Source organism: Pan troglodytes, chromosome 10 (assembly GCF_028858775.2).
Source record: "Pan troglodytes isolate AG18354 chromosome 10, NHGRI_mPanTro3-v2.0_pri, whole genome shotgun sequence".
NCBI classification, from domain to species: Eukaryota; Metazoa; Chordata; class Mammalia; order Primates; family Hominidae; genus Pan; species Pan troglodytes.
In genome coordinates this window covers 122,370,135-122,385,076 of record NC_072408.2, presented here as the reverse complement: position 1 = coordinate 122,385,076, position 14,942 = coordinate 122,370,135, and the positions used below count along the sequence as shown (strand labels likewise).

Below are 14,942 nucleotides of genomic sequence, written 5' to 3'. Positions count from 1 at the left end.
CCATGCAGTCTCTGTCACAGTGACTCAGTTCCATTGTTGTAGCACAAAAGTAACCATAGATAATACACAAACCAATGAGTGTTGCTGTGTTCCAGTAAAACTTTATTTACCCAAACAGGTGCCTGTGGCCTAAAGTTTCCAACTGTTTTAACCAATCGACTGTGGCCAGGGTAGTGGGATCACAGAATACAATAATGACATCATTATGCAGAAGGAACTGTGTTCTTCTCAGAAGAAGACCACATGCTTCATGCTTTGCAGGTGTTGAGTGTTTAGTGGACTCTCTGGGGTGGCACTGGAGTCAGTAGCTGGGGCTATGCTTGTCAGAAACAGGTTCTAAAAGGTATCTGGTGGTTTTTAGTAAACTAAATTGCATTTAGTTTTGATACTTTTTTTCTGATGTCTTCCTCCTTTTACCATTTCCTTTTTGTGTATAATAGAGATGGGAAGTAGGTGGCTTGCCCGTTATCATTCCCTATTGCCTCAGTCCTGGCAGACATCACTAATCAATCACAACACTCTTTCTCACTGAGTCCATGCATGACTCAGAATCCCTCTTAACCTACAACAGTCACAACCAGTCAGTCACAGGTCGCCCTCAACAGGCAACCAGTTTGCTCTGATAGTCAGAAGAAAGTAGAACACAGGAATGACAAAGAGGTTTGAGAATAGGCAAGTTCAAAATGGAATTAGAACCAAGATTCCCAACACCTTCCTATCCCTGGGCTAAAACCCTGCTTTAACAGATTTACAGTAGACAAACCCTGGGGCAGATTTTTAAAAATTCCTTGTCAAGTTGTTAAACATTTTTCCTGTTTTGGCAGATGTTCTTACTCTGCCACTTTTAAGGGTCTGTGGAAACTGCATTTCAACTACTTCCTGGGGGAGGCTTTGTGTGAAGTCTGGTACATCTTTCTAGTTGAGCTGGGAAGAACATTGCAGCACAGATGTTTGCAACCCCTTACAAAGTTCCAGACCTGGCAATATCTATCCAATGTGCCCCTGTGTCAGGCCCAGAGCCCCAGCGGGCAGCCCCAGTGGGTTTTCTTCCTGCTGTTGGAGCAGCCTTTGCTCCAGGCCCACTGTGTGGAAATGGCACCTGGAGGAACATTGCCTCTAAATGTTTCCCCTCTGGTCACCACCTTCCAACTCGCATGTTAAGAGGAGGAGAAATCAGCTTTTAACACCATCCAGTCACCCTCCTTAAGCACCTGCTTCTGCATTTGATCTAAGAAACTGGGGAAGGTCAGATCTGGGCTTGGAAGGAGTGAGAGGTCTTGTCAACAGGCGATTCCAGCCGTGAGGGAACAGGAGTAATCAGAGGCAAGTCTGAGAGTCTGGGGCAGTCAGAGAGCTCACCTGGAAAATATTTCAGGAGAAGCTGTCGTGGGCATTCTGAGTGCCGACAAGATGTGTCAGGGAAATCCACTGGGTGCTTTTAGGAAGCAGTCATTTTCTCTCGCAGAATCTTGCTGGGCTTTCGAGTTAGGGGCCCAGAGGGAGTTGGCTGGCATTGAAGAATTAGCCAGAAGAATTGGAGCAGCAACTGTGGGAAAATCAGCATGTTTGGGCCTGGAACAAGGTTTTTCTTTTTCTAAACCCTATTTGCTCCCATTCTCCCTTCTCTGACCTCGTTGGTGAATGTAGCAAATGATTTGGCCTCCGTGCCCCCATTTGCAAACTGTGGTACAGTGGGGATGGGCATGGGCTCTGCATCACACTTTTTGGGTTTGAGTCCCAAGCCTACCACTTGCTAGCTGGGTGATGTTTGGCAGGTAACTCCTTCTCTCTCTGTTTGTTTTCTCATCAGTAAAATGGTAATAATAATAGCTCACACCTTGTAGGGTTGTTAGGAGGGTTAGAAGAGCTAATTCAGGTAAAGGATTTGGAACACATGATAAGCACTGGTATTCACTTGGCGTATGTGTTAGACTGTTCTTCCATTTCTATAAAGAAATACCTGAGGCTGGGTAATTTACAAGGAGAGGAGGTTTACTTGGCTCACGGTTCTGTAGGCTGAATGAGAAGCATGACGGCAACATCTGCTCAGCTTCTGGTGAAGGCCTCAGGAAGCTTGCAATCATGGTAGAAGGTGACAGGGAGCCAGCATGTCACACACTGAGCATGGAAGCAAGAAAGAGAGGGAGGTGCATACACTTTTAAACAACCAGATCTTGCGTGAACTCACTCATCACCAAAGAGATGTCATTAGGCCATTCATGAAGGATCCACCCCCATGATCCAAACACCTCCCATCAGGCCCCACTTCCAACGTTGGGGATTATATTTCAACATGAGATTTGGAGGGGACAAATATCCAAACGTATCAATATATATATGAAGTCACGTTTGTTGACATATAATTTACATTCAGTGAAATACAATATGCCCTTTTTCAATGTACAGTTCAATGATTCCTCATGAATATTTATGGGCATGTAACCACCACCACAACCAAGCTATAGAACCCCTCAATCACTCCGAAAGGTTTCTTCTTTCTTCTTCCCTCACCCCAACCCCTGCCAGCCACTGATCTGATTTCTGTCCCTATAGTTTTGACTTGTCCAGAATGTCGTTTAAGGGATTCATTCCATGTGTAGCTTCCTGTGTCTGACCTTTTTCATTGTGCATAGTGCTTTTGAGATTCACCCATGTTGTGTATACAGTAGTTTGCTCCTTTTGATTGCCAAGTAATATTTCACTGTGGTAGTCAGTTCTTGCATTGCCATAGAGAAATACTTGAGACTGGATAATTTATAAAGAAAATAAGTTTAATTGGTTCACAGTTCCACAGGCTGTACAGGAAGCATGGTGGTATCTGCTTGGCTTCTGGGGAGGCCTCAGGAAACTTACAATCATGGCAGAAGGCAAAGAGTAAGCCAGCATTTTACATGGCCGGAACAGGAGGAAGAGAGCAAGGGGGGAGGTGCTATATGCCTTTAAACAACCAGATCTCTCAAGAACTTACTCACTATCTTGATGACAGTACCAAGGAGGAAATCCACCCCCACAATCCAATCATCTCCCATCAGGCTCCACCTCCAACACTGGGGATTACATTCGAACATGAGATTTGGGTGGGGACACAGATCCAAATCATATCAGTATGGTTGTTCCATATTTGGTCTATTTATTCACCTATCGAGAGACATTTAGGCTATTTTCGGTTTTTGGTGATTATGAAGGATGCTGTTGTGAACATTCACATATAAGTCTTCTTGTAGGTGTATGTTTCATTTCTTTTGGGTTAATACCTTGGAATAGCATTACTGGGTAACCTAGTAAGAGTATGTTTGCTACAAAAGAAACTGCCAAACTGTGTTTCCAAAGGGCTGTACGATTTTGCATTCTTACTTTCAGTGTATGAAAGTTCTAGTTGTTTCACATCATTGCCAGTATTCCATATTGCCAGTTTCTTTCATTTTCTTTTTCTGGTTTAAAATTTTATCCTTTCTGGTGGATAAGTAGTGCTATTTCATTACGGTTTTAATTCGAATTCCCTAATGATTAATAATGGTCAGCATCTTTTCATGGGCTTAGTTGGCAAATATATCTCTTCTTTGGTGAGCTTTTGGGTTTTTTAGGAGTGAGAACAGAGCTTGCATGAAGCCGCTCACTCTTGTTCTTAATAAGACTGGAGTTCAAGGTAGAGGCCATATATATGTCTTTGGGTTTATTCTGTTTTGAGTGGTGGATGAACCTGTGTAACTGAAGGAAGCTGAGGGTTCAGATTGGTACTGGCTGCAATTGCTTCTGTTTCTTTTCCCCCCTCTCTTGGCTCTGCCTTCTGCTGTGTTGGCTTCATTCCTGGACTCCCTACAGCCGCCTCTGGGAGCTACAGGCCATCTTGTAAGGGGAAAAGATGGCAGCAGTGCTCTGGGAATCTCTGTCTCCCCAAGCCCAAGGTCAGCACGTGGAACACATGCTTCTCTCCTAGCTTTCTCACTGAGAGGTTTTGTGAGGCTCATTAGGTCAGCTGGCCATCCAAGAACCAACCACTGTGGCTAATATCTAGGTGATATGTCTGCCCCGGGAGCTGGGGTGGGGCCCATGCTGGCTTCAGGGACTAAGGGTGGGGAACAGCTGAATACAATGAATTGTTAGACCTAGTCTTGGGGGACTCCACTCTGGCCTCGTTGGGCTATGTCCCTTCCCACAGGATGGGAAGTCCATGGGGCCTAAGGGAAGACTTTCCTCTGGGTAGTGGAATCCCTGACTTCCGTACTTCAATAGTTCCAGGCCTTATTCCAGGCTCTGCATACACCTCCCTGCATCTGTCCTCCCAGCAGAGGCTGAGGCTTCTGGTCCTAGACACGAGGGACAGTTGTTAAGGGGGTGGTGGGATATGGGTGCAGTTTGGATGTAGAAACCAGGAGACCCCTTGAGTGCACTTGAGTCCTGGGGATAGGGAAAACTGGGGTGGAAAGAAGCTGCGCTCCTTTCCTGACGCTTCATGTTCCCACGGGAAACTCTGGAAGCCTGAGAAATCTAAATTCAAAGCTGTTCCCCTGGCCTCAGCTTCCTTCAAGGAACATAAAGGCTGAGTCAGGGGAGATGCATGCTAGGGGCATCTTATGAACAGAGGTTGCCCACCTTGGGCTTGGAGAGGTGGGGAGAAACCTTGGGACCTTGTGGGACTTAGTTTGTCCTCCTGCCCTGTATGTAACTGGGTCCTCCAAGAATCCCATACCAAGGTAGGACTAAATGTGCACGCATTTTATTAAGAGAAATACTTACGGGAGGAAATAAAGCGGGAGCCAGCTGCAGAAGGCTGGGTGAGCCATGCAGGTCTGACCCCCAGAGTAAAGGAGAGAGGGAAGGAAGGCAGGGTGGAAGTGTTCTAGACCATGGTGCAGCCTAAGGAGATTCAGCAAAGCCATGGGGGGAGGAAGGTGGATCCTCAAGCCAAAGTCCACCATCCATAAAGTCCCATGTGTATCAGGAACAAACCTGCCTTAGTGTCCCTGCTGTTGTCAGTCACTGGCTAGGGGCAGCCATGGGAAATGCAGCCCCTCCTGAGCAAAACAGTGATGAATGTCATAGTTCAGTGCTGGGGTCCTCAGTCAACTTCACCTCCTGTAGTTAGAGGTCTGCAAGGTGCACCCTCATGGCCTCTACACCTTGAGACCTCACATATTAGGGGTGGACTTGACTTGATCCCTAAGTAAGGAAAGTTACTGGAAAATTGGGAAGTGGATCCTGGGGACAGTAAAGACTCCCAGTGACCCAGGACACTGAAAACAAGCAAAATTGAGATATCCTGGGCCTTAGGAATATTGCTTTGAGCTCCGTACAGCCAGGCAAATCAGGACTATCAGCCACTTTGATAATGGAAACCAGGACTCCCAGTCTCTGGCCTTATCTCTAGTGGTAGTTTGGGAAAGCTCCTACTCTTACTAGCACATGAGTCACCCAGAAATCTTATTAAAATACATCTTCAAATAGCCTGGCATGTTGGCACCTGCCTGTGGTCCTAGCTACATAGGAGGCTGACATGGGAAGATTGCTTGGGCCTGGGAGGTTAAAGCTCCAGTGAGCCATGATTGCACCACTGCACTCCAGCCTGAGTGACAGAGTGAGATCCTGTCTCAAACCAAACAAACAAAAGACACTAAAAATGCAGCATCAGAATTGGCAGGTCTGGGCAGGGAATGAGAGGTGTGGTCCTCAGCCCCCAGCGGATGCTGATGTGGAGGTGCACGGGCCACATCTTGAGCAGTGAGGAGATGGAGCTCTGGCATGAAATGGGTATTTGAGAAAAGGTAGTTCTGATAACCCTCGTGTTTCCCCAGAAGAGGGCTGTGTAGATCTTTTGCTCAGACTCCCACAAACATTTCCAAATGGGGTCATTTCTGCAGAGCTGTTGCCAACTGGGGAACAATGAAGTGACATGAAGCGGTGGCATGAAGAGACGCTAATGGCCGACACGTGCTTCCCTCGGCAGGTGTGGGGAAAGCCAGACCGGCTGAAGGGGAAGCCTCTAATTGGCGAGGGAAGTTGCTGGGCTTAAACAGGATGCAGGGAGAAGGCTCCATCGGGCCTTGGGATTGTGCTTACAGGGAGCACACCAAGAGCAGCAAAGGCCAACTCATAGAATCAGTGATGAATCTTTGTGTTTCAGCAGAAGGAAAGTGGAGCCAGGAAGTGAAGCCTTTCCTGGTCATTGGACTTTCCATTACGGAAGAGCCCCACTGGATGCAGGGGATGCCTCTGAAAAGTTCCGTTGAGCATTCAGTCCCATTTGCACAGCACCTGGCACGGTACTGTTTATGCATCGGATTTTTTTAATGATCTACATTTGTTCACTTAATGGCTGCTGTAACAAATTACGAACAACTTGGTGGCTTAAAACAACAGGAATGTATTCTCTCCTAGTTCAGGGCGTAGGAAGTTTGAAATCGGTAGCACTGGGCTGAAGTCAAGGTGTCGGCAGGGCCGTACTCCCTCGGGAGGCTCCAGGGGAGAATTAGTTCCATGTCTCTTTCAACTCCTGGAGGAAGGTTCTAATTGGTGAGGGACAAACAGACTGAGATACTACCTGTGTGTGGTGCTTAGAGACAGGCTGCTTGGGTTTACATCTCAGCTTTGCCACTTGCCAAAAGTGTGACTTTAGGCAAGTTCCTTTTCCTCTCTGAGACTCAGTTTCTTCATCTGTAAAATGGAATTGATAATCATACCTGGTATCCTCAGCTTGTGTTAGCGTTACTCCAATCTTGGCAGTGGTGGCTTGTAATCTCTCTCTGCTCCATCTTCACAGCACTTCCTCCTCAATGTGTGTCAAATCTCCCTCTGCCTCCCTATTTTTTTCTTTCCCCTCCCTTTTTTTTTTTTTTTTTTAGACAGGGTCTTGCTCTGTCTCCCAAGCTGGAGTGTAGCAGCATGATCATGGCTCACTGTGCAGCCTCAACCTCCTGGGCTCAAGTAATCCTCCTGCCTCAGCCTCCCAAGTAGCTGGGACTATAGGTATGTACCACCACACCTGGCTAATTTTTGTATTTTCTATAGAGACAGAGTTTCACCATGTTGCCTAAGCTGGCCTCGAACTCCCAGGCTTAAGTGATCCACCCCCCTCGGCCTCCTAAAGTACTGGGATTACAGGCATGAGCCACTGCACCTGGCCAGCCTCCCTCTTATAATTAATGTGTTTAGGATCATTCCTAATTCAAGACCCATAACTTCATCCCATTTGCAAACATGCTTTTATTTTTATTTCTATTTTACCATGTGGGGTAAAACATGGTAAAAAATATTTAACATTCACAAGTTCCAGGGATTCAAAAGTGGATATCTTTCGGGGCACTAGTTCTCAGCCTACCACGTTATCTGTCTCCCTCATTAGGATATAAGCCCCTTGGGGGCAGGGATTTTATCTGTCTTGTTCACAGTTATGAACAAGTGCCTATAAGAGTTCCAGACATACATTAGAGGCTTGATAAACATTTGCTAAATGAATAAGTGAATGAATTTCTAAGACAAGAGGAAGGAAGTTTGCTATTGAGAGACACCGGCACAGAATCCTTTTGTGAAGCGTTTTTGATCATCTGAATAACTGCCTTTCATTCATGCTCTTAAAAAAGTGAATCTTCCAGCATCTCAGTGACTCAGTGATGCCCACCTTCCCTACACAGGTTGAGAGGTCATTCTTACCAAGAGCAGCAAAGACCAACTCATAGAATCAGCGATGAATCTTCGTGCTTCAGCAGAGGGAAAATAACCGCCTTTAGCTCACCTCGCAATTGCTGTACCTTTTCATGCCAAAATTTCACTGGAAGTGTCTGAGTGCACACAAACAGACTGAAGCACCGCCTATGTGAGGTGCTTAGAGACAGGTTGCCTGAGTTTACACCTCGGCTTTGCCACTTACCAGCAGTGTGACCTTAGGCAAGTGCCTTTTCCTCTCTGAGGAAATTGTCTCAGGGATAAATGAATGAACCATTTGGTGATTGGTTGAACCCACAGTTCATCTCAGCCTGGCAGTTTGCCATGATAATGTGTCTTCCAAATGTGCACAGAAATAATGTGGATCCCCGCGCAAGTGAGGCCACTGGGCATTAATAACCAATACTTTGAGAATCGTGTGATGTTTAATTTTAATATGTGCATTTGGTCCTTCATAACTGGCTCCTCTTCAGGGTGTGTACTTCAACTCAGACAAGGTGCACACAGGTCTCTTGAAGATGCCATTATAGATGTCTGCAAATAAATGACTGAAACGTAAGACTATCTGGTCTCTCTAAAGTAAAAGGAGGCAGTGCTTGGGGTCCTTGTCTTGCTTTCAGTCTTAATTAGCTCTCTTTTGTCCTTGCCCCAGCTTCAGGAGCTTACCAGTGTTTTGCCCTCGAGCCCTGAGTCCTTGCAAAGGCAGATGGAAGTTCAACTGGATTGAATTGGGGCAGCTCTGCCCACCAGCTTCTTCTCCCGGGCCTTTGGAGATGGATGTTTGGCCAAGACCTTGTCCAACTGGGGCATCTTGGTCCAACAGCCTTTTCTTGGAGGCTTTGGGGGATAAGTGCTTGACTACTAGTCCAAAAGTGGAAATAGGGAAGTGTGACCTTGGCCAAGTTACTGAACTTCTCTGAGCCTCAGTGTTCTCCTCTGCATTGACTTGCTCTGAAATTCAAACAAAACAACGCACCTGAAGCCTCTACAATAGGGTCTGGGACACATTAAGCACTAGGAACAGCGTTCCTCTTCTCCACCTCCTCTTCCTTCTCCTTACAACCACTTGAGTTGGAAAGACCTGGCTTTAAATATCCGATCGGTTATTTATTTTTTAGCTACAGTTTTCTCCTAGGGCAATAATAGCACCTTCCAGTGTTATGAGAAGTTAGACATGTGATCGCTGGAATCAGATAACCAGAGTTCAAATCCTGGTTCCTCCTCCTACCAACTGTGTGTCTTTGGGCACTACTTTCCCCCTCTCTGTGCCTCAGTCTCCTCATCCATGAAGTGGGGAGAATACTACTACCTATCCTTTGGTGTTGTGTGAATTAAATAAATTATGCCAAATGCTTGCAATGGAACCTGGCATGTGGTCAGTGCTCAATCACGGTGTATTACTGTTGCTTTTTATTATTAATATTGTTAGTCTTCTTTGAGAGATGTGTGCAGAGGATGTGACACCCAGAGAGCTCAATAAAACATATGTAATGTCATCTAAGCAATCTTCCGCAGGTCTGGGCAGGAAGAGTTCACCCCTATTGGGGAATTGAAAGGAATATGGTCTTCATAGGGAAGACCATATGAGCGATTTGGAAAAAATCACGGGACCCTACAGGATGGGTGTCCAGACTCCTAGCTCTAATTGTTGAATCACATTCCATTACCAAGAATTAAATTATAGACTATTAGGCTTAGAGGGATACTGAAGTGTCACCTAGTCTACGATTTTCCAATCACTCAGCCTTTCACTCATTCATTGAATGTATATGTTTAAAACACATACTCTGTGCCAGCCGCTGTTTTAGGAGATAGAAGTGAATATAACAGGCAAGGTCCCCGACCTCATGGAGCTGACACCCTGGTGGAAAGAAGTCATCAACAGATGCATAAATAATATGCTCGTGATATGGACTAGGCAGAAAAGTAAAGCAGGGAAGGGGGTAAAACTGCGTGAGGCTGGAAATGGAGTAGAGAATAGGGTGGTCAGACATGGCCTCCCTGCTAAGTTGACACTGGAACAGAGACTCAAAGGAAGTGAGAAAGTGAGCCATGCACGTTGCCTGGGGGAAGAGCATCTGAGCAGAGGGAATGGCATTGCAAAGCCCCAGAGTGGTCAGGTAGAGAGTGTGTTTAAGGAGCAGTGAGGAAGCCCATGGGCTCAGAAGGATGAACAGAAGGTAAGTATAGGTCAGAGAGTTAGGGAGACATGGTGACAAGAGCATATGGGGCCCTGTGGCCATCGTAAGAATTTGGCTTTTACTCTGAGTGAGATGGGAGCCATGGGAGGGTTTTGAGCAAAGGAGGGGTGTGATGTAACTATTGCTTCTTAATATTTAACACAATCACCCTGCCAGCCTTGCTAATAACAGGCTGAAAGGGGACAAGGGCAGGAGCGAAAAGCCAAGGTAAGAGGCTACAGCTATCTTCAATGATTCTAAAGATGGGGCAGGTACTACCGGGTTACCTGAGATAGGATTTGATGAGCTGAGGACCAGAATTAAATACTCTGTATTGCGTAGAGATTATCCTCTTTTCAACTTTCCTTCAATCTATCCGGTTGGACTAAAAAGAAAGTTTCCCCATCTTGGAGTATGTCTTTAACATTTTCCCCATTGCTGCTAATCTCTCTTTTTAATAAAATGAGAACAGCCACAGGTGAAACACCTTAGGTGGGCAACTGTATCCAACTAGAATTTAATAATGCACTTGATTTCATTACATTTATTTTTTAACAGCTTTATTGAAATTCACATAGCATACAACTCACCCGCATAAGGTGTATAATCCAGTGGTTTTTAGTATATTCACAGAGCTGTACATCTATCACCACAATCGATTTTAGAATATTTTCGCCATCCTTAAAAGAAATCTCATGCCTCTCTGCCATCACCCCCACTGCCCCCATCTCCTGCAACCCTGGGCAAGCACTAATCTACTATCTACTTTCCTTCTGTGTCTGTAGGTTTCCCATTCTGGACATTTCACGTGAATGGAATAATACAAGGCTTCTTTCACTTAGCGTCATTTTTTCAAGGTTAATCCATGTTGGGGCATGTGTCCGTGCCTCAGTCCATTTTATGGTGAAATCATATCCCATTGCATGAATAAACCACGTTCTGTTTATTCAGCTAATGACATTTGGCTTTCTACTTTTTTTTGCTATTATGAATAATGCTGCTATGACCATTTGTGTACAATTAATTTGTGTGTGTGAATGTATGTTTTTATTTATCTTGGGGTATATGCTAGGAGAGGAATTGCTGGGGCATCACCATTTGAGAAACGGACAGTTTTCCACGGTGGCTGTACCATTTTCCATTCTCACCAGTGGTAGAGCAGGTCTCTAACTTTTCCACATTCTCCCTAAACTTTTTCTTTGTCTTTTTGATCACAGCCCTCTTAATGGATATGAAATGTTCTTCCCTTGTGGTTTTGGTTCGCATTTTCCTAATGGCCGAGCCTCTTTTCATGTGATTATTGGCCATTTGTATAATCTCTTCGGAAAGATATCTATTCAGGTCCTTTGCCTTTTTTTTTTTTTTTTTGAGACGGAGTCTCGCTCTGTTGCACAGGCTGGAGTGCAGTGGTGCGATCTCGGCTCACTGCAAGCTCCACCTCCCAGGTTCACCCCATTCTCCTGCCTCAGCTTCCCAAGTAACTGGGACTACAGTTGCCCGCCACCACGCCCGGCTAACTTTTTTTGTATTTTTAGTAGAGACGGGGTTTCACCGTGTTAGCCAGCTTGGTCTCGATCTCCTGACCTCATGATCTGTCTGCCTCGGCCTCCCAAAGTGCTGGGATTACAGGCTTGAGCCATCGCACCCAGCCTGCCCATTTTTTAAATTGGGGTCTTTGTCCTTTGTATTACTGAGTTAGTTGTAAGAGATCTCTATATCTTCTGATACAATTCCCTCATCAGATGCATGATTTGCAAATAATTTCTCCCATTCTATGCATTGTCTTGTCACTTTTTTGACTTGCTGCTTTTTTTGTAGTTACTTTTTTGACAAGTGATACTGGTTTTCCAGTAAGAACTATGTTGTGAATTTCACCTTTAAATGAATTTACCTAAAAAATGTGAAGCGGTGGCTGACCCCTTTTATTTTACACATGGGAAGACTGGGGGCCCTGAGAAACCCGAGGCAGATGTGGGGCTACCAATTGGATGCCCCGATCACCAGCCCCTGCCTCTTTGCACCACCCTAAGCTTTGTTGGGGGAGGACACATGCCAGCATTCTATCCCATCGATTGTGTGTGCTTGTTGAGTGAACAGGAAGGAGGCATCTTGTCTGTACGTTATAGCGGTTGCCTGTGGGCAGGGTAGCTTTTCACAGTGCAGAGCAGCGTGATAGGGTGTCTATCTGCAAGCTGAGTGTGTGGGCATGTTACAGAGGCCACTGTGTGTGGGGGGGGGTGGTATGTGCCAGGGCACCTACACTCAGATGTAAACGTGAGCTCGTGGGCACACGTGCATTCCATGTGAGCACTCAGCCAGAGTGGGTGGGAATTAGGAACATGTTCCAGCTTTGCAGACTGAGCACAAGAAATAGAACATGGGATGTGTGTGTGCTCATACTCAGTACAGGCTGACCTTGCTTTTGACCTTGAGCTTCTCTGCATTCAGTCTTCTCATCTATAAAGCAAAAGAGAGCGGGGCTAGAACAACTCTCCCCACCCCTCTTTTTAACTGCAAGTTTAGTTCAAATGGAAACTGTGTATCAGTATTCTACCAGGAAAACTACCATCAGGTACAGTGAATAAGAGGAAGACTCTGGAATTAGACCAGGGTTCAGCAGACTTCTTCTATTAAGTGCAAGATAGCAAATACGTTTGGCTTTGTGAACCATCTAGTCTCTGTCACTATTCTTCAACCCTGCCCTTGTAGCATAAGCAGAGGCAGACAATATATACATGAATGGACCGGGGCTGTTTTCTAATAAAGTTTTATTTACAAAAACAGGTGATTGGTCATATTTGGACCCTGGGCCATAATCTGCTGACTCTGTGTTAGAGAGTCTGAGTTCATATCTCACCTCTGTCACTTTCTAGCTGTGTGATCTTGGGCAAGTTACTTAACCTTTCTGAGCCTCAGTTTCCTCATCTGTAAAATGGAGATGATTATCCTACCTCTTTCATGAGTTGTGGTGAGGACTAGAGAAGGTATTTCATAGAAAAGTCCCTAGCATGTAGTAAACATTCAATTAATGTTAGCTACTATAGTGACATTCTTATGTATGTGCATGTGTGTGCCCATGTGTGTTCACTCTGTGGGTGTGCTCGGCAGGCATGCACAGGTTTAGCACACATTGCCAGCATGGGTGATCATGGAGATGTGCACACGGTGCATGCAGTATGCCTATTGGTGCAGAGTAGATACCTATATGGGATGTGTACTCGTGCTGGTTATGAGCTGAACAAGTGTGGGAGTCCAGACTTGAGAACACAGAGTCTGTGGGTGTGTGGGAAGCTTGTATTTGGATAGGAAGCTGAGTGAAAGGAAGGCAGTGGAGGGGGAAAGGTCAGTCCGAGCCTTAAATAATGAGAGAAAGACAGAGAAAAAACCTGGACTTTGAAAAATTAAAATACAGGGCAGAGGAGATAAGTTTGACCAAGACTTAGCAGGAAGATGTGAGCAGGGAGGAGCCTGGGGCCCCTGGGGGCTCTAAATGGGGCAGGTCTGGAGGGTTCCCAGCCTAGGCTGGGCCAGAGGATGAGGCATCCATGGCTTCTTCCCATGGAGAAGGAGGTGCCCATTCAGCCTGTCCTTCCTCTGGGTAATCCAGAGCCCTGAGATCAGATCCTGTAGTTTGAAAATGGAGAGGCCCTGAGCATAAAAGAGTACAATGAGAAATGAACACGGGAACATGCACACCTCCAAGATCCACCCAGAATCTGAGAAGGTCAAATGCCAGCCACAGAGACCTGAATTCCTATGCAGATTTCATCACGGGCTGCCTATTTGACTTCTCTGTCTTTCCCTTTCAATAGCCCCATCTCCAAACGGGAGACAGTAACCATTTTAAAAAGCTAACAGCTACTGTTTCCTTCTAATGTATCTTACAATGTACCCATCAGATCCCTGGGCTTCATCTATGTGAATCCATTTAATCTTCACAACAGCCCTAGAAGGCTGGTGCTACTATTATGCTCATTTGGCAGGAGAGGACACTGAGGCACAGACTGATTAAGTGACACAGCTGGGATACCAACTCAGGCAGGAGCACGCTAGAGGCCTACATCTTCACCACTTGATCCTTAACAAATAATTGCACAAACTGTCTTTCAGCAGTGGCCATATATCCTACAAAAGAAATGTGCAAGGCGAGCGTGGTGGTGGGCACCTGTAATCCCAGCTACTCAGGAGGCTGAGGCAGGAGAATCACTTGAACCCAGGAGGCAGAGGTTGCGGTGAGAGCCAAGATTGCGCCATTGCACTCCAGCTTGGGTGACAGAGCGAGACTCCGTCTCAAAGAAAAAAAAAAAAAGGAAAAACAAAAAGAAAAGAAATGCGCACAGCGATCCAGTCTTTGGGGTTGGGAATGGGTAGGCAGGGATGCTGGGACTGAGTGCTTTCTGTTAGACACTAATTCCTGTGTGCTTTTGGTTGCAAAAATTCCATTTCTCATGTGGAAAAATTGAGGTCTGGTGGTAAGTTGGTGGGTGTGGCTCACTTGCTCCATCACTTATCTGGCCTTGAGTTTTGGAAGGCTGCCCTTCGATAAATGGTCAGAAGGGACCAATCATGGCCTACTTGGGTGCCTACCTTGCTGGCATGAAGAAGCCTTCTTGAGCCAAGATTTAATTAATTTTAGGAATGCAGCCAGAGGAAAGGAAATTTGTGTTTGTACCAGGAAACCATGCAGAGGTGACCACAGCCTCTCTTCACTGAGCCAATCCGTGGTAGCTGGGGGACATGACAGCCCGTTCATTTCACTGTCTTCTGGCTCTCTGTGTTTCCTTGTGAGTGTTCAAACATGTGGCATCTGCAGGGAGTGACAGGTGCAGCGGTCAGGGTAATGCGTTTTGTAGATCCTGTACCATGGGAGAGCCAGGCAGCTGCTCTGAAATCCAAGGCTGCATTCATAGGGAGACCATGCTTCTCACTATGGCTCCCAGCTGCAGGAAGTCTTAGACAGGTGCATTTGTGGGAGACCTGGGACTGCTCTGATGGCCGACTCGGGCTGGAGAACTCCATGACAATCTTGAGGAAGCTTCCTTAGATGACATGGGAGCCTAGCACTCTGCTATTCAGCTTCCCTTCTCTTTCCCTTTCACTCAA

At 45.9% G+C, this 14,942-nt stretch overlaps 1 long non-coding RNA gene across 1 annotated transcript in view; it reads left to right on the top strand.

Moving 5' to 3' along the window:
• Nucleotides 1-9,021, top strand: part of LOC107967649 (uncharacterized) — a 60,677-nt gene extending 51,656 nt beyond the window's left edge. Inside the window, exons 5-6 of the long non-coding RNA XR_008538575.2 lie at nucleotides 6,840-6,963; nucleotides 7,629-9,021. This is a non-coding gene — a long non-coding RNA (uncharacterized LOC107967649). The remainder of the gene's footprint in view (nucleotides 1-6,839; nucleotides 6,964-7,628) is intronic.
• Nucleotides 9,022-14,942: the final 5,921 nt, after the last annotated feature.